Raw genomic sequence first — 20,271 nt, forward strand, 5'->3', positions numbered from 1 at the left:
CACAGTTGTCAAATATGTTTCGTATTGTTATCAAGTATTAGTTATAATACCAGTAGGAACATTATTCCTTCAACCGACATGTTCCTTGAGCTGTAATCCCATTTCTGTAACTGGGCTAAGGGAATAGAGCGTAGTTACTAATAATACTCAAATGCACCGACAGCAAACTAAATACTATAAATCATCAACCGTTGGAATTATTTTTATTTTTCTGTCTGAAGTTCATTCAACAGATGCATTTCACATTTTTGGAGCATCTCCTGTTGTTGTACTGCAAACACATCTTTTGATTATTATGCACTTAGAAAATGTTTTCTTAAGATCGGTATCCTTCGCATTATGGCCAAAATAGGGGAACATAAACGAAAACATTAATTACATGACATGATCATACACAGAGCGACCTCATAAGCTATAAATAACAAAAAGTTCCAAATCGACATAGTCTGTTGTGCAAGGAAACTATACACTAGACTGAAGACTCCGTCTCAAAAATCTGTGAAAAAAATGAAATTAGTGAATGTGTAAAGCGAAAATTCGATTCCAGCCTCTGCTAACATGTCATAATGTGCAAGAAGAAACACAAAATGCTGACAGTAACACCTACAGTAAATAGTCCTTAAGCAAAATTGTCATTCAGTCTACAAATACAGAAAGAGCGACAATTATCATTTACTCGTAGTAATTACAATATAGCCGTTTTTGTTGCCTTGTCAATAGGAACGAAAAGCATCTAAGTAGAACAGCTATTCAACCTGCAGCATGCTCAAGACAGAAAGAAACCGAAATAATAACAGGATTATCAAGCTGAGCGTGGTGCTGATTTTCTAAGCAACGCCTCACAGTCAGCGCAGAGCGTCGTCAGTGTAGCCTATGATGGTTTCATATGAACAACACCTCGAGGGTACCATAATACTCATATGAGAGTTATCGATGTGTAATGTGACAACGCAAATGAGTAGAAGGTTCTAGCATTTGAAGGGACCATCCGTACGCTGCTGATTCGTGATGCGAAACTACCTCCATTTTAACAGTGGTCATTGTTAGCCGGATAATTGCATACTTCCTGTTACCTGTAGCTGCGCTTATCAATAGCTTTATTATTGTCAGTAACTAAGGTATTGTATGTGCAATAACCCCAGCTGCTCTCACATTTTTGCCTGTTCAGGTGAACATAGCTCGCGATGTGCGCCCTCTCGCAAATTCTGCAACGCACACGAAGCGCTGCTTCCGTATAGTACCTGCTGAGGGACGTGAGCATGTATACATTACAACTTGCATATTATGAAACAAATTTCATAGTGTTTTTAACGTGGTTTACGTTCAGTGATGTAAACAAGATGTTCCATTCCTTACTTCACCCCCTTACAGATAGATTTTTCTTTTCACGATTCAGGCTCCACACCAAATTACACCAAAGTTGTTTCAGCAGTCTAGTCGTGGAAACGTAACGGACAGAGTTAGTTTCATATTTGATAATATTAGCATGGAAGTATGGAATAGACATGTTAAGAACTGTCTAAACATCATACTCTAGCTCCTAACGGCAGCTGCGCTCACGTTACAATAGAATGAAATGAGATGCTCCTGTGGATTTATTGCCAGGAAGACCCCATTTGGGATGTTCAACCTCTTGGTGCAAGTCTTTTTATTTGACGGCACTTAAACAACTTGTGTGTCGCTGATGGTGGAATGATGATGAGGACAATATACACTTCCAATTCTGAGCGGAGGAAATCAGATTCGGCCGGGAATCGAACTCGGGATCCTGTGATCGAGAGTGAGCAGTGCGAACCTCAAGACCAAGAGCCGTTGACGCATGCCACTTTTTTCATGACGATTAATGGTGATTGTTGGTACTAAAACAAAATGTGGACGTTCGAAAATTGTTAAATACCGTTAAAGTGGCGAAGAAAGAAAATAAATAATTTGCAGTTCGGTGTAGCGCAAATTATACAATATTTATGTGTGAAATAACCTTAACAGCCCTCATCTATGAGCCTGTTACCTGCGGTTGCACTCTCTTATCGTAATCGAACGCAGCCTCACTAAAACCCTTCCACATTTTAAATGTGGAAAGACGATGTCTCTCTGTTCTACAGCTTTTAAATGACCCCGTCACGTAAGTCTTCAGACGTCTCAGAAGTTATACGTGTGACACTCTGCGGCTAAAATGCTAGGAGCTTGAGACTGATATTAGCATGGAAGTATGAATTAGACACGTTGAGGACTATATAAGCTTTTCGAGAATGAGATTTTTCATTCTGTAGTGAAGTGTGCGCTGATATGAAACTTCCTGGCAGATTGGAATTGTGTGCACGACCGAGACTCGAACTCGAGACCTTTGCCTTTTGCGGGCAAGTGCTCTTGGAAGTCTGGAAGGTAAGAGACGAGGTACTGGCCGAAGTACAGCTGCAAGGACGTGTCGTGAGTCGTGCTCGGGTAGCTGAGTTGGTAGAGCACTTGCCAGCGAAAGGCAAAGGTCCCCAGTTCGAGTCTCGATCCCGCACATAGTTTTAATCTGCCAGGGAGTTTTATATAAGCGTTGTATCCATTACGCTTGAAGGCATTATGTGGAACATATCAAATAATAAAAACATTTTCACTAATACGACAAAGTTCAAGTAGAGAGCTATTCCAAAGAGTAATTATTGTTTCATATTTCGCGTTACACTCTTAAAATCAATAATTATCTTGTACTACACACTTTTTGAAATAGCCTATGTTCTTCCTCAGAGTTCAAGCTATCACCATACAAAATTTCATCAAAGTCGGTTCAGCGCTTTAGTCGTGAAAGCGTAACAGACACAGTTACTTCCGCAATGAAAATATTGACGTGGACGGATATGTCAATCAGAGCGTAGCGCCTATTTATGAAAACTACGGTCAATATATTTCAGAACAGCGAAAGAAGGATTGGAACGAGCGTGATTAATTAACTAACTGGAACATATACAACCCCTATGGTGACTGTCATTTCAGTCGGACAACGCAAGGTAATATTTGCTATGTAATCATCTGTAGAATTAATTTAATTACCACAACATTTAACCCTGTTATTAGCAGACAATGTTCGTTAAGTTAGATTATTGATACTGAAGCAAAATGCAACAGGCATCGTTTTCAAATTGATCTGTAAGTGTATTTTGCAAACAGTGGTCCACAATTTAACTGCAGTATGAACAGTGTTTAACCTATCACAGAAAATTATATGAATGCGTGCCATCTGTTCTTTCGAATATTTCCGGAAGAACAGACACCACGTGGAATCCGCAGCTGTGATACATAACTATCACGATGGGCAATGAATCCACAACCTCCATCGCGGAGACACAATTGTCTCCCTCCTCCTGCGGGAATCTCAAAGCAGCGAGCATGGAGGACATGGACAGCGACTGCGCACAGGTGGCGCTGTGTGGGAATGCTGGTCGGCCCTGAGGCGCGCCGAGGTAGTCCGCACAGTTCCGAAAACGCTGTGTCCGGGTGGCGCAGTGGTTGACGCAACTGTCTACTAACCAGGAGATACAGGGTTCGAAGTCCGGTCGAGTATGCATTTTCACTCGTCGCTCCCGATTCCGCATAAAGTCCTGATGCAGCTGACATTAACAGCCCTCTTCCTTTCCTTTCTCCCCCCTCCATCTTAAATTTACATAATGTCACAGAAAATGTAAAAATCATATTTACAAAACTTTGCGAATGAAGAATCATAAAACGATACCCAAACAAGCACAGAGGGAGGTGCCACAGTAGTTAGCACACTAGGCTCGCATTCCCAAGGACGACGGTTCAAACCCGTGTCCGGCAACCTTTATTTAGATTTTCCGCGATTTCCCTAAGTCGCTTCAGACAAATGCCGGGTTGGTTCCTTTGATAGTGCACGACCGACTTCCTTCCGCATCCTTCCGTAATCCGATGGCATCGATAATCTCATTGTTTGGTCCCCTTCCCCCAAAATCAACCAATCAACTAAAGCAGGCGAGAAAAAGAGTGAACCAAGTTCTTTGAGCAGTATCATTTGCAGTAATTATGTATTTCACGAAAAATGGCAGCTAATATCTGTAAGTATGTGTTTGACTACACTACATAACTGCAATACGTCTTGTACTTACAGGAGACCAATTTACCTTTTTTTTTCTACCACTATTAACTTGTGAAGGTGACAAGGAACTTTTATTTGCAGTTTCTGAGAAGTTAACGCACGACAGTTTTCTTCATTACAAAGAAAGCATGTAGACTTTTAATTGCTCATTTGTCAGCCTGTAGAAACTTTAGAATCCCTTGCTAGGGTCAAATGTATACTTACAAGAAACGCCAACGATAGCGATACACTGCTCAGTGCTATATCCAAACTTTCCCGTCGTAGAGAGAAGCTTCCATTTAACTATTCACAACAACACGTCATTCATTTAATTAACAGTATCAAAATAATCATTAAATGGAGGAGCGTTCATTAACGTTTGTGGTGAATATAACTGTAGTTCGACAGAGTATTTCATTTTGTATCCATAAAACAAGAAAAGCGACATCGCTCGAAAAGGAATACGTCATAGAACTCAGTAGTTTGACTAACAGTTGTTGCATATTTCTCTAAGACTTCTGCGGAAATTTTCAACTTCAATGTCAACAACCGTTACACGATTACTGTACTCGCCTTTCCAAGAGTTTTCCAATGTGCTTAAATAAGGCTATTAACAAATACTTTTATTTCGGTTGATAATCACACAACGAAATTCCTCTCTGCATACTGTACGTTGAACCTCTGATATAACCGAAGAATTACGTCTTACGCTACTCACCCTCATCCAACATTCCACGTCGTTCAGTTTGGTTAGGCCCATGACCCTACATGAAACGCGTAAAATACATCGGTGTGCAAAACTTTAGGACGAAAGTAACTTTTGCACGATGTTTCACTATCAAGTAACATAGCTCAACGAAACTTCGACTATAAGAACTGCTACAATACATTACAGAACGCAATGAGACCAACATAAATGACATTTTAATTCAAAGATAATAATTACACTGAAGTCATTGCAAGTCATGCAACACATCTCCGCAGCAAATCCCACACCTGCTCGAGGCGATTTAAGTCGGGGAAACAGGTGGGCCAGTCCATTTGACCAACATCGTCTCGTTCCAAGAGTTGCTCCACCTGCGCTGTTCGATGCGATCGCACCGTGTCATCCATAAAAACGAATGTAAGTTGGACTGCAGCCTGAAAAGATGCACATGGAGAAGGAGTACTGTGTCACAATAAGTTTGACCTGTTAGTGTTCCGTATTCACAGATTTTGAGGTCAGTACTCGCATACAACATTATGCTTCCCCACACCAAACATCAGGGCCATCAAAACGATCATGTTTGATAGTCTTACGTGTCCCCATTTCTCACCGTATGAGGGTACGTCCAGAATCACTACTCAGACTGTATCTGCGCTCTTCCGAGAAAAGCACGCAGCCCCACTTCTCGTGCTCCTGACACCATCGCAAACGTGCGGGTGTCAACCCAATTCAGCGTGCTGGCCATCGTCAAAGGGTCCTCCCCCATGCAGGCACTGTGTCCCCATGCAGTCACTGTGTCACTGCGTGACTGACAGTTCTGTTAAATGTGGTTTCAGTGTCACTCCTTGCCTGTTCAGTTGTCATTTGCTGCGTTAGCTGAGCGTGGTCGGCCACCTCGTCCACTTCCGGCAGGTGCGCCTGTGATCTGGAATGCTCCTTCTGCACTTGAAACAATGCAGTGTCTCTTGGGGTACAATCGTCATACTTTGTCCTCTTTTCAGTTTCCCAATGATTTTTGCCAGTGTGAAATGATACAGATGTCGTGTCGGTGCCGTGTCGTACTGAAGAACATCACCAGAATGCACCGTAAGTCTTCGCCGATTGACACACACTGTCTTTTCCCGTTCCTTCAAGTGTTTCGTGTAGTGGAGATAGCCTCTTTTGGCGCTATAGAGACGCTGACCTCAAGTCATATGACGCCCGACCTTTTGTGCACGACTGGGAGACCTCTGGCTACATACTCCCGCTCTTTCATTCATTTCCACCTAGTATTTAATATGTTATGTTACTTTATCTATCTCGTCGTTAAGTTTCGCGGAGCAGTGTAGCTGCCATTGAGGTGACCACGCTACTTTCAGACCGGCGTGCTGTACGCAGTACAGTGGAGCTGGTGTCTGAGACAGCAGCGGCTGCCACTGCAGACGAGGTGAGAGGCTGAGCCTGCCGCGGGCAGCTGTGCCGGTGAGTGGTGAGCGGACGTCACGGGGACCACACACTCCAGCGCCCACGGCCGCTGTCAGCAGCACGCCACGCCACGCCACACTCTGGACGGTCTGGCGCTCCTCGAGCAAGTCTCCGGCTACGCCACCTGCCAACGCTTCGCTCAAGCCCACCTCTCTTCCTTAACAACACTACGTAAGACCCTACTATCAGAGTAAATCTTCTCTTCACAAAGATACCTGCACTCCTATCTGACGAATAGACGATAGTAATCTTGTGTTACCTTAACGTGTCCTGGCGAAATTGATTGTATTGCTCTCTGGTGACCATCCGAGTGCAGTCGTTTACATAACGATATTTCGATTGAGTAGCTTGCCATCATCTTCAGGTGACAGGCCTATCTGCAGAATGAGTGTCTCCGCTAAAAATGTTCAAATGTGTGTGAAATCTGATGGGACTTAACTGCTAAGGTCATCAGTCCCTAAGCTTACACACTACTTAACCTAAGTTATCCTAAGGACAAACACACACACCCATGCCCGAGGGAGGACTCGAACCTCCGCCAGGACCAGCTGGACAGTTGTCTCCGCTACATCGTATCTTCTTTATACTCTCATCGCCCCTCACTCCTTCCCTCACTACCTGGTCGCACTCCGCGCCAGTTGGAATGGTGTGGGGTCGGGGTAACTGAATGCTGGGCGAGAACTCTAGTCCTTCAGTGTTTCAGCCGTCCCCGTATGGCGAGTAAGTCGCTCTCAGGCATCGATGCGACTTCAGATGGCTCAATGCTGGGTCTCACGCGCTACTGAGAGTGAAGTCACGGCCTCCACTGATCAGGTCGTCGGCAAGTCGTATTTCAATAGGTCACCTTAACAGAGTCCCAGAATGACGTGCTCCGTCTTAGCACTTTGATCCTCTCTTCCGCCCCTTTTCAACAACAGAGTAGGACATTAAAATGTAAGACTTCCTTGAGACTAAGCTGTGTGTATCTATTAATTCAGCACTAAGTTTCAAACAAGTAAAATACAGCCTAAGTGCAATCACAGACAATAAGAGAAAGGACAAAATTACATTCAAACACTGGAGGGCTAGGAACACAACCCAAAGGCAACAAAAATTTAAGTTTACAACATTTTATTATAATACTTTACATTAATTAATTAGCTGCAACTGAAAAACATTAGCCGGCCAGAGTGGCCGAGCGGCTCTAGGTGCTACAGTCTGGAACCGCGCGACAACTACGGTAGCAGGTTCGAATCCTGCCTCTGGCATGGATGTGTGTGATGTCCTTAGGTTAGTTAGATTTAAGTAATTATAAGTTCTAGGGGACTCATGACCTCAGGAGTTAAGTCCCATAGTACTCAGAGCCATTTGAATCATTTTTTTGAAAAACATTAATTGCAAAGCTGGTTTTTTTTTGTGAAATTTGTGTTAAGTTCCTATGGGACCAAACTGCTGAAGTGATCGGTTCCTAAGCTTACACACTACTTAAGCTAACTTAAACTGACACGCTAAGGACAATACACACCTCCATGCGCAAGGGAGGACTCTAACCCCCGACGAGCTGAACCGTGCGAACCGTGACAAGCCGCCCTAGACCGTCCGGCTACCCAATGGGCACAACACACCCATAGGCCCCATATTATGCCGACAGCGGCCGCCTGCAGTATCATTAACAGTCTGGTTACAGGTAACTTCTAAATCAAAACATACACATACACATACGTATAACAACAAAATACAATTTTTTAAACGTCTACAACCCGCCCCGAATTCGGGAATTGTAATACACCACTACAGCACTTACTATTAATGAATATTTTCATGGATACGAAGAAGCATTTAAAGCCCAACTTTAAGTAATAGGTACATGGTGTCAGAAAATGGTACCACAATAATTACAGAGCATTTAATTTATTGTAACAAATCAAACTGTTGTCGTAACCTCCAGTAACTAAACAATTTTCGAACGGTGACAGCTGTGAGCTAATAAGCCAATGAATGCAAATTAGAGTAATTAAGAGTCTTTTACAATAAACTCAGCACCCCTTATGAAAGCTCAATAAAATCTAAACCATAAAAGACAGCTTTAAATCAACTTTAACAGAACATATAATAATAAAGGCCCTGTCTTTCAAGCGAGGTCAGTTCATCGACTGATGAAGTCAACACTCAAATCCGCATAACACTGACGGAAGTTAGTGCACTCAGGTACAGGGCGAAACCCACTAAAACAGTCCAAGAAGGGCAATGAACGAAGTTTCGTAGAATTGCAAATGCTCATCCATATCGTGTCTCTGTGGAGTTTACCTTTAGTCAACCTAATAGAACTTTCCACCAGCCAAAACGCTTGGCAATGCGATGCCATCTAAATGCGCTTAGCCTTCATCCCACACCATTTTTGCAAGCCACACAACGTCTCCCTCCAGTGCCGTTTCAACAGCCGACTCAACTCGCTGCAATGTGAAGTTTCCTTCATACCTAGCGCTTATCTCCATCCAAACCGCTACGGTCGCAGGTTCGAATCCTGCCTCGGGCATGGATGTGTGTGATGTCCTTAGGTTAGTTTTATTTAAGTAGTTCTAAGTTCTAGGGGACTGATGACCTCAGACGATAAGTTACATAGTGCTCACAGCTATTTTGAACAATTTTTTTGAAACTTCAGCATTACAGGACCTAGTGCCCACCGTAAACTTAAATTCGCACGGAGCACAACACACCACTTGGTGTATAAAGCGTCGCATACAGCTGCCCATGCCACAACTGCCCCCAGCAGGTCCGTGTTTTCCTCCTTAAGGCGACGGCGCTCCACACTGGCCACCACGCGGTGAGCGATTAATCGCAGGCGGAAAGCACCATACTCTGGAATCGACTAAGGACCGTCCAACCCTCCACCTTGTAGATTTGGCTGGCAGCTTGAATGCAGAATGTCTCTTGAGCTCCTGTCATGTCCGCTCAGTCTGCTCGAGCTACGGCATGCTTTGCCGTATTTCCACGAAATGCGGTAGACACCCGGTTTACGCAGCTCCGAGTTATCTTTCACCGTACTTAATAGTGCACGGAAAATAGTGCCGAATTTTTTCGATACTCTGCCGGTGTAAAGCAGATACGCCACTGTCTCCACGTCGTGCTCCATTTGCTGGGCATGTAGCTTCTGCCTGAGAGCACGTCGGATTTATCTCCCGCCTCAGCGACGGCAGCAACTGAATCGCCACGGAAAGGTCTGAGTCAGAAAGGCTCGGGTAGCGCGTTACCTTATCAAGCAGCTCCCGCCTACTGCACTGTGGGAGATTCGGATAGAAGACCGAGAAGCAGCGCAACGAGGACAACTAACAAGGAGAGGTCCCCAGCGATGCGATCGACTTTTCAATCAATCTATGCGGTGACACAAGTTAAGGTGAAAGAAATCACACCCTGCAACCATTCACTGTGGTAGGCCCTCATTTGCGTGTAATCGAAGAAAAAATATCTCGGAATGTCGTGTGATGTTCTATAGGTTTAAAATTAGTACCTCTTTGTAGACAACTTTCATAGTATAATGGCTAAGCTTCTACCTTTCTATCCAAAACATTGTCGGTTCGAATTTTGTCAGGTACGTTGCATTCTTTTTATTTTTAAATCTTCATCGAGATAACTCTGATTACTATTTTTATTCAACTAACTGGTTTACATGCAGCTTCTTATATTTGTATTCCTTTGTCTCATTACTTTAATTAGCGTTTACCAGTTGTTCTCATTCTTTCTTCCTGACATTCTATTTCCACTTGAAACCTTTGTGCATCTGAATGTAATTATTTTTATTTACCTGTCATAACGTTTAAACATTTGAAAATGCCGATCTGTCGGTTAAAAAAAACAAAAGGTAAAATATCGATTTATATTGACTGTGCAATGGTGTCAAGACGTATTTTTCGCTACAAGGTGAACACTTTTTTGGATGGCAACCGCTATACCAACATTTAAAACATAATCTTACTGCACTATAGGCAAAAACAACGTGGATAATGTTTTAAACAAAAGCAGAGACTATAAGTAAAGCGAAATTCAAGCAAATTGAGAAACAGAAATAATGAATGCAATAATACGTATTGACGAAACTGTCAGATGATAAAATGGAAGCAATTAAATCAAAGTTAATACGTAACTAATCAAAATCACATGAACAAGAATTCCAAATGGAAAAGAGTGATAGAAGGAAAATTGAGAGCAAATGATATGTTTCACACGAAGACTAATATGGGGTGAAAAATGAATAGACGAAATTACATTTAAAGCAATTAATTGAATAAAAATAATGATCAAAGTTATCTAGATAAAGATTTTTTTAAAAAAAATTTAGTGTAATTGAGGAGATTCGAACCAACAACCGTTTGGATAGGAAGTTATTACCTGAACCATTACACTATGCAAGCAGTATGCAAGTTCTTAATATTTTAAACTTATCGTCCATCACACGAAATTGCGACTTCCTTCCGTCGATTATTCGCGAACGAGGGCTCACTAGCGTGAATGGCTGTACGGTGTGAATTCTTGGAACTTAACCTACATCACAGTATAGACTGTTTCAAAAAATTGATCCCACCGCTGGGGACCTCTCCCTGTAAGGTCAGTAGTTTCGGCAGAGGAACACCCACTAACGTATCCACAGCTAACGTAAGAACACCACAGTGGGAGCGCAGCCATGTGCCTTGTCTCCCGCCCAAGGAATAAGAACCACGTGGCTGCGCTCCTCATTGGCAACAAATATGCTCCCTCGGAATACAGGACTCTACCCTCCAACCAGGGAGCCGACGGACACGGCGAGAGGCAGATGCAACCACGACGCCCTCTACAGCGCCCGACTAATAAGCAGGGTGTGTCTACCGAGTAGAGAACGATGAAGTGTATTGTTGAATATGGCTGTTTATAATCTGTTTCAGTTATTTGTGGTGTACAGCAGATACAGGAGGGAAACAAGCTGTAGAACAGTTACAATGGTAGACTGATTTGAAGTAGGTGGAGTTTTATTAATACAGGATGGTCTAAAATACATGATACAAAGTAAGCGATCGTAGTGGAAAAAAGACAACATGCAAGAACATGAATCCTGCTGATGTGAACGGCATTTAGTGTACAAGACGCACGAAACGTCTACCGTCCCCGGCTGTACTGATACACAGCCGATTCTGAAAATGGAAGGCTTTTTTTTTCAATAAAATTATTGATGATTAGGGACCCTAGGCGGGTCAGCCAAATGTCGGGGTGGGGGGGGGGGGGGTTTACCAAGAACGCTTTTACTTGTTCACTTTGCCTACTGGATCGGGTCGTTGGCTCTGGCTGAAGGCCTGATATGAGACCCAACCTGTTAATTAAAACTGCCCCTTCACTAATTTTGATTAATATTTAATAACTAAATAGTGTTCAGGGAACTTATCACTACTAAACAAACAAGGATAGCACTGAACACATTTATTGAACAACAATCTTCCTAACATCAAACTGAACAATGACATACATTTATAAGTGATAAAATTAAGCTAGCAACGGCAATGGCCTTTAAATTCCAAAACTAACTCTTACGGTCGGATAACGCATCTGTACTTGTTATTTTCTACTCTCCCCCCTTGTCAGACGGCATAAAATACGTCAGACAAACCTACTGCAATTACCAAATTCTCAATAAGAGCGTGGCTGGAAAACTGAGCTCTGTTAATCACAGGCGTGCGTAATATCGGATTAAATGCCGAAACTGAGCATCATGTAACCAAATGCAGCATCGTGGACAGGTCAGCAAGCTGCCGACGGCGTCTGCGTCGTCGAGGAGCCTCAATTGTAACAAAAATGAATTTATTTTCGCGAACAGGCTTCCCGTTCGTAAACTTCTATTCAAAAGCTAATTCTGCTTTCTTTCCAGTCGTCAAGCACTCGTTAAGACGGGACTCACCAGCCCAAAGGCGGAATCCAGTAACGTCTTTAATAAAGTGTGTCTCAAGGAAAATGCTCTGCTCCTGTCTGCTTCCTGTGAGACAGTATTACCAACCGTAATTAGCGGAATCAGCCTGTCTCTAACAGTAAAACATGATAGTACCACTAACTGAATACTAGTTTCAGTTGCAGCTGGCAGACTTATTCAAAGTTCTGCACAGCACACTGAAAATAATTTACTCTCCTACAGCAGAGCCGAAAGCACGACGTCCGCTCGCTACAGGAGCTAAGACGCTTCTCTCGATAACAGCTCCAAAAGCTTCCCTCTGCAAAAATCAGCACCCCCACGCTATTTTTCGAGCTGGCCAGTCCCGTGGCTCTAGACCAGCACAGTTCGCTCCCACTATTATTTCCTGGCTTCTTCCAGACAATTAAAACATTCTGCGCCTTACTGCGCCTAGAATGTTCAGGAACAAACTGAAATTCCGTTCAAAATTGAACACACCAATCGTGTCCCTCTGTTCGCCCTCGCGCGGGAAAAGGTCATTGCACTAGCTTAACCGCGTTTCTTAGAAAGCCCCTGAAAACGTTAAGATTCGTGGGAATGCTCTCTTAGGCGCCAGCTCATCTCGACATAGTGGCGTCGGCTTAACGCCCAGCGCCAACGAGGCGCCGTCCCTCGAAGGCCTGCTGTTGTCCACGCAATGGGTGCCTACCTGCTCCGGCGGCGCGTCTCCCCCAGTGGGTCACTTTCTCATGCCGACTCGTAATGGTCAGTTGTAAACTTCCGCTCCCCTCTGCCCTGCCTTTGAGCAGTGCCGCTCGTCCGCTCCAGCCAAACTCCGTGAAAATATCACCTGAACCCCGACTTCATGCAACATGCGAATTTCTTAAAGTTAATACGCGTCTTATGCCGTCTGATACTCCCTATATTAATTTCAATAGGCTGATTGCCTGATAAATAACATAATAATCGATATCTAACTCGTCTTTGAAACAATTATTATATAACAGTAAGGTGCAAAATACTGCTACCTTACAAAAATAAGTCATAACGCGCTGAAGTGTGACAGACTCAAGCGCTTCATTCCCACTTATGATGGCCGATTTCAGGTCCTCCAGTGGCTTAGGGGGATTCCTATAGATTCTTCGTTGATGTAACCCAATAAGATGATGTCGCATAGATTGAGGTCCAGACTGTAAGGGGGCCACTCTGTCCCGTGAATCAGATGCTCACCAGACGTCGTTTCAAGCCAAGTGAAGATTTCAGCAGTTCAATGCGGACGAGCTCTATCCTTCATGAACCAGTATGCGCAAGTCATGCTGGACTGCCGACTTCTGGGCCAAAGTGCCGCTCCAGCAACTGTGACCATACCGTCAATGAATATCGGAGCAATGATACGCTTCGACGATATGACACACCAGACAGTGACCCTTCGCGGATGCAGTGGCGAGACGACACTGGGATGAAGATTTTCCGTAACCCCAGCCGCACCAGTTTCCTTTATTCACGTAACCATTCAACTGAAAATGGGCCTCATCACTGAACCAGATCTGTATTCGCTGATGGCACCGTTTTCAAGTGCCTCTCCGCGGCACAGTGCTGGTATATTTGGATCTTGTAGGGACGCAACCCTGCCGCTTTCGTGAGCATTTTCAGTGATGTTTTGGATACGCTTAACTGTTGGGACGCCTGTCGAGTGGATGTGGTCGACTGATCGTCAAAGAATGCGTGGACACGCTCCCTGTAGTCGTTAACGACTGTGGATTTTAGTCCCACCGCCTTTCTTCTTGCATCCCAATTACTTCCGGTCGATTCAAATCTTGCCATGAACTTGCCAACAATCAAAATCACTTTGATATGAGGACGAGCACGTCGACCACCTGATGGCTTCAAAATCATTGCGGCTTGCGAGTGCAATAGCTAAACGCGCGATAACCACTACACTAGGTGTCCTTTTCCTTCCGAACTCTGGCAGATATTCCCGTCGAATGGTGACGTTATGCACTTATTTTCATAGAATTTTCTTACGATAAATAATCGTTCCTCCAAGGTCAGTGATTCCATATTGCTTCTTCTCTATTTCCGGTCACCAGGAATTCACCTGACATGTGTAATAAAAAAAATGGTTCAAATGGCTCTTAGAACTACGGGACTTCACTTCTGAGGTAATCAGTCCCTAGAACTCAGAACTACTTAAACCTGACTAACCTAAGAATATCACACACATCCATGCCCGAGGCAGGATTCGAACCTGCGACCGTTGCGGTCGCGCGGTTCCAGACTGTAGCGCCTAGAACCGCTCGGCCACTCTGGCCGGCTCATGTGTAATACATATTTGCTATTGCAATATGGAAAAATTATATCAGTACATGTGAAATCAGAAACTTAACATACTTTCATGTTTCTTGGACCACCCTTTAGCAGGAATATCTGAGGTGATGGGAATTACTTTTGTGTGGGATGTAATAATGCATATTATATCGTTATTCGCCGATGTATAGGAAAAAATTTTATGTTGATATTAATAATTTGTATAAGAATGAATACGGCCTATGTTTAAATTATAGGTAATCGGCTACAGTGTAATAAATATAAATATCTTCCACCGTATTCGTTATTCTTGAATACGCCACTGAGATGATTGAGCTATCTTGGAAGGCTTTCTTCGTGTGGTGTTGCGTGTGCGCTGTGGACCTGAGTACGTAGGCCACTCTTACGCAGTAAGGGATGATGGCAGCTGGAGACATGGAGATGTAAGTTAGTGTTGAGTGGCTTTCCTGTACACAACATGTCCCATAGTGCTGTCCGCTTTGCGCTTGGCTAGGGAGTCTGTCTTGTACTGGATGAGAAGCAAAAGAAATGCATAGTTTTGATACACAGTTAGTCTGGTTTATTTCCAAGACGCAAAGTGTGTGTGAATATACCGCAGTATCACAGCGCTGACATCCTTTTGGACACACGAGAGCTTTTCCATCAATATACTGGGTGGATCACGTTCGACGAAAAGCCGTCTCCAGCGTAGTGAGGGTACGAACCAGTGCCCCTGTACCAGGGTAGAGCTCCGGAAAAGCCTCCGGCACGTAGCTAGGCAAGTGGCAAGTGGCCCATCGGTTAAAAGCCATGTTCAAAAGCTATGTATACGAAAGTTAAAAGTTATTGTATTGTCATATTTGGCTAAATGGCTCTGAGCACTATGGGACTTAACATCTGAGGTCATCAGTCCCCTAGAACTTAGAACTACTTAAACCTAACTAACCTAAGGACAGCACACACATCCAAGCCCGAGGCAGGATTCGAACCTGCGACCGCAGCGGTCGCGCGGTTCCAGACTGAAGCGCCTAGAACCGTTCGGCCACAACGACCGGCTGTCATATTTACGAGACGATTAGGTCATATCTCGAAACATGTTACAGAAATAAATAGCTTGACCAGGAAAAAATCTTTTGTAGCGATCTATATAAAACCAGATGGTAATTTAGTAACTTACCAGAATGAGTTTTCGCTGTGGAGTCGAACGTGCGCTGATCTGAAAAGTGTGCCGGACTGGGACTCCAACCTAGAACCTTTCCCTTCCGGGGCGTGTGGTGTACCGATTGTGCGGGAGACTGCTTTTCCGTCGTGCTTGGATAGCTCAGTCGAAAGAGCACCTGCCTGTAAGGGGCAAGGGTCCTAGGTATGAGTTTCGGCAGAAGAGCTTATTTGTTCCAAGAAGTTTCAGTTTAGTAAATTAATACCCGTAGATTTCATTTTATTGTTATGATTTCTTTATAGGACATCAGTCATCACAATCAACAATGTATCTCCCATTCTGAAGACAAATCATACGAGAAGCGGTTCAATAAGAAATTGAAAATCTTTTATTCTGATAGCAGGTTGGTTTTATTCAGGATTCCAGTGCTCTGCATTACTCCTCACTTTTCTGGCTACAAAACCCTATTTTTCAGCACCATGTCCATTCAGTGCACTGGCACTACGCATACTTACTGGGAGGGCCTAAAGGACTACACGTCCGTGAGATACCACTCTACTAGTCGACGTTTGAGCCAACCTCTTGTTGCATGAATGAAGTCCCCGTCATTCAAGTACTGTTCCACTGATAGCATCCTTTATTGGGCCAAACAGATGGTAGTAGGAAGGTTCCAGATCGGTGTCGTAGGATGGATGAGGAAGAACAGTCCAATGAAGTTTTGTGAGCCCTTCTCAGGAGCACAGACTCGTGTGAGGCCTGGCGCTGACATGGAGAATTAGTGCGTTTGCGTTTTTGTGGCTTCGAACTCTCTTAAGTCGTTTCTCCAGTTTCCTGAGAGTAGCACAACGCACTTTCAAATTGATCGTTGCACTATGGAGGAGCACATTAAACAGAATAATCCCTTCAGAATTCCAGAAGACCATGGCCATAAATTTACCGGCTGAGTGTGCAGCTTTTTCGGAGGAGAGGTGGTTTAGTGCCACTCCATGCACTGCCGTTTTGTTTCTGTTTCGAAGTAGTGAATTCGTGTTCATCGCCTTTGACCATATTCGACAAAAAATTTTCACGATCAGCCTAGCAGTGCGCAGATGGTCGTCCGTTGCTCTTTATGGCCTTCTGCTAGGTGGCTAGGAGCCCAGCGGGTGCACACCTTGGAGTACCGCCAAATGGTGGACGAGTGTGTCAGCACTACCAACACAGACGTCTAGTTGAGTAGCGAGATGTTTGATTGTGATCCGTCGACCATCTCGAATGTGCGTGTTCGCACGACCCAACATTGCAGCAGTCACACCTGTGTGTGGCCGGCCAGCACATGAGAGATAGGATGGGTCTGCGCGACCTTGTTGCGTTGATGACAGACGCCTCGCCCAACGACTTACCGTGCTTTTGTCCACTGGTAGGTCTCTGTAGACATTCTACAAGCGGTTATGAATATTCGAGAAGCTGTGGTTTTCCGACGGAAGAAAAGGCAGCTCTTTGCTTGCAACGCAACTCCGCTGGAGACGCCATTTTGAAGGCTACGTATTTCGCCGATGCCGCCCGCTTACCGGAACTTCATGAAACTATATAGCTGAAGCGGAAATATTCCGCTACGACTCACAACAAACTCCGAATTTTTTCAACCGAAACTGGCTGAGAAAAAAAGTGTTGCACTACTTATTGAACGGCCGTCCCACAAATAGGTGATTCTTACAGAGTCAAATTTATGGAATTAGTTCATGAATCCTGATGAAATGTTTGAGCGCAACGAATCTATGTCTCTTGATATCTTATTGAATGGTTGTTTTGTGCGACATGGTCAGAATGTACTAACGAGTGGATGGTGCAGTTGGTAAGGAATTGGACTTGTATTCTGGGAAAGCACATCAGTTAAAACATTGGGCACCACCAGGAGACGTAACGCTAATACGATGTGAAACCGCTTCTAGCCTTGAGCTGGCTTGAATTCGACGACGCTCCATTCCACGTATGCCACATCCGAATGAAGTCTCTCATTGTTCATTGATGGTTACCAGTCTGCTGGAATGCGTTGTACGAAATAGTCCCAGACACTATATCGGATTAAGATCGAGGGATTTAGCGGGCCGGTCGAGATGCGACAGGATGACTGAGCGTTCGCTAAACAAGGAACGTACGCGAGCACCCCTCTAAACAAGGCTGTTGTCAACTATGATGACGGGAGCATTCATAGCATAGTCATTAGGAATATGTAGATTAAACGACAACATTTGGTCGCAGAGAATGCTGAAATAAACACCTTGGTTCGTTTCACGGAAGGTTCCATGATTGGGCGGAATGCAAAACGCACTCAAAACAACACGGAAACATCTGTGATCTGAAATACACCCTCCACATACTGCTGGATAGACGCCTTATCACGACTTCGGTGAAGACAGCACCATGCATTACGTAAAAAGGGCAATTTTTCCCACCAATTCACCCCCAAGCCAAAACATTTGTAAACCCTCTGTAGCGAATGGCTCTCGATGTACTATCTATGATCACTGTAATCGAGGAAACTGAAGTTCATAGGTAGTCATATCGTTCATGCAATATATTACTGTTATGAAGATTAAGCAGCGAAAGTTAAAGTTTTCGCCTATAAGAAAACAACAACAGAAAAATTTCCGACCTATTGCCTACGGGTGGTAAGGTAGATCTCGTTGGACTGACAGCGAGATAATGTTCACTGTGATGCTTGGACCACTGAAGACATGCAGCCTGGTGTGTCTTTGTGAGCAATGGCCTTTTGCGAGGTTTCCGACTCAAAATGTCGATTGCGTGCAGTTCCCTTCGTCTTTGTGTCTCAGAAACTGCTTGAGATGGATATGACCTTACTGATTCATGACATTTTGTTGAGCATCATTGACAAGACGAGACACTCGTCTCAGGTCTCTGTCGGTGAGGATCATTTTACGGCCACTGCTCTTACACCGTGTTACGTGTCTGTGAGTGGTTCACTATTCATTGCGGACACATTGGATATTCTGTGTATTCATACACCAAGAAATCAGGCAGTTTCATTCACAATGGGGTCATGGGCACTTCTAAACACTATCGCTCGTTTCAGCCATTCTGCCAGGTGTGCGCACAACCGGCTGCGCCATACACTCATCTTCACTGCCATAACGTATGTCAGCGTCGGAGTATCACATGGCTGATTGGTAGCAGTTCCACACCACCTGCAGTGCTCCGTAGCCACATTTGTGCTCTTTAACGAGCTCCTCGCCAGGCTGTGAAGCCCAATGGATGTCTACCGGTCATCCTCTGCCTTGCAGCGTCATGCGGATGCGGAACTGGGGGAAAGGGGCGGGGGTTACCCATGTGGTCTGCAAACCGCTCTCCCGTGCGTTATGCAAACTTTCCAGACCGTGGAGCCGTTACAATTCGGTCAAGCAACTCCTCAGTTGGTATCACGAGGGTGAGTGCACTCCTTACCAGTCCTCTCACACTAAGGAAAAAAATCCGTCGTGCTACCGGGAATCGAACCCGGCTCTTCCACATGGCAGCCATCTCCACTGACCATTCAACTACGGATGGGTACTATGCTCTTTAACGTGGTCACTAATATTTTGTCCGGTGATTTGATACTACACATTGGTTCCGATTCGTTTCAAAATGTTGTGCAAACAAAAGCTTTCTTGAGGAATCAACGAAGAGTGCATCATAATCTGCACGTTTTCAGCTTCACTTTTTGGAGCACCTTTGCCTGGACGCGAATAGAAAGATGTATCAGACTGTGTTGACTCTGAATATCTTTGTATCACTGACCTAATATTAATTTTTATAGAATATTGTTTGCATGGTGCTTTGGTGATATTTGTCGTTCTTTTGCTGTACAACCGTCGCAAAGTCGACAAAGTGTTACATGAATTTATGTTATGATTCACTTGTTTATTTAGATTTACAGTTTTCTACGTTGCTTTGGAAACGAAACAGCACTAAGAGTGAAACTTCCTGGCAGATTAAAACTGTGTGCCCGACCGAAACTCGAACTCGGGACCTTTGCCTTTCGCGGGCAAGTGCTCCTGCCCGCGAAAGGTAAAGGTCCCGAGTTCGAGTCTCGGTCGGGCACACAGTTTTAATCTGCCAAGGAGTTTCATATCAGTGCACACTCCGCTGCAGAGTGAAAATCTCATTCTGGAAGCACTAAGAGACTTTTCATACGAGATTTCACTTTAAGATGAATAACTATAATGACATATGCCACGACGACGTTGAAAAGTAAACAGATCACCAGCAGAGTTCCAAATGTCTTCCTCAGCTGCATGATAAGATTTTAAATTTTGCTGAAGAGCAAACAGCAGCAGAAAAGTTCTAAGTAAATGTCGACGATCAGCTACACGATAAGACACTATTTTTTACTTATCTTTTTTACTTATCTTTCAGCATTTCTAGATTCAGTAACATTCCGCTTATTCCATAAGGAATTTAGGGAGAACCAAGAGAACAGGATACTTTCCTGCACATTCCAAACACAGAGTCACCTTTAAAATTAATGTCAACGAAGAACTGGCAAGCAACAGAAATAAACACATTCGCAAGTTACGGTTTCCCGTCGGGTTTCCCAAAACTTTAAACTAACCTTTACCGCTAGAAACAGTTACACATTGATAGCCTTGGTTTTGCTGTCAGTCATAACAACAATTGGTAAATTTACATCCATGAGA

The sequence above is a fragment of the Schistocerca serialis genome, chromosome 2 (genome assembly GCF_023864345.2).
Source record: "Schistocerca serialis cubense isolate TAMUIC-IGC-003099 chromosome 2, iqSchSeri2.2, whole genome shotgun sequence".
In the NCBI taxonomy this organism is placed as follows: domain Eukaryota; kingdom Metazoa; phylum Arthropoda; class Insecta; order Orthoptera; family Acrididae; genus Schistocerca; species Schistocerca serialis.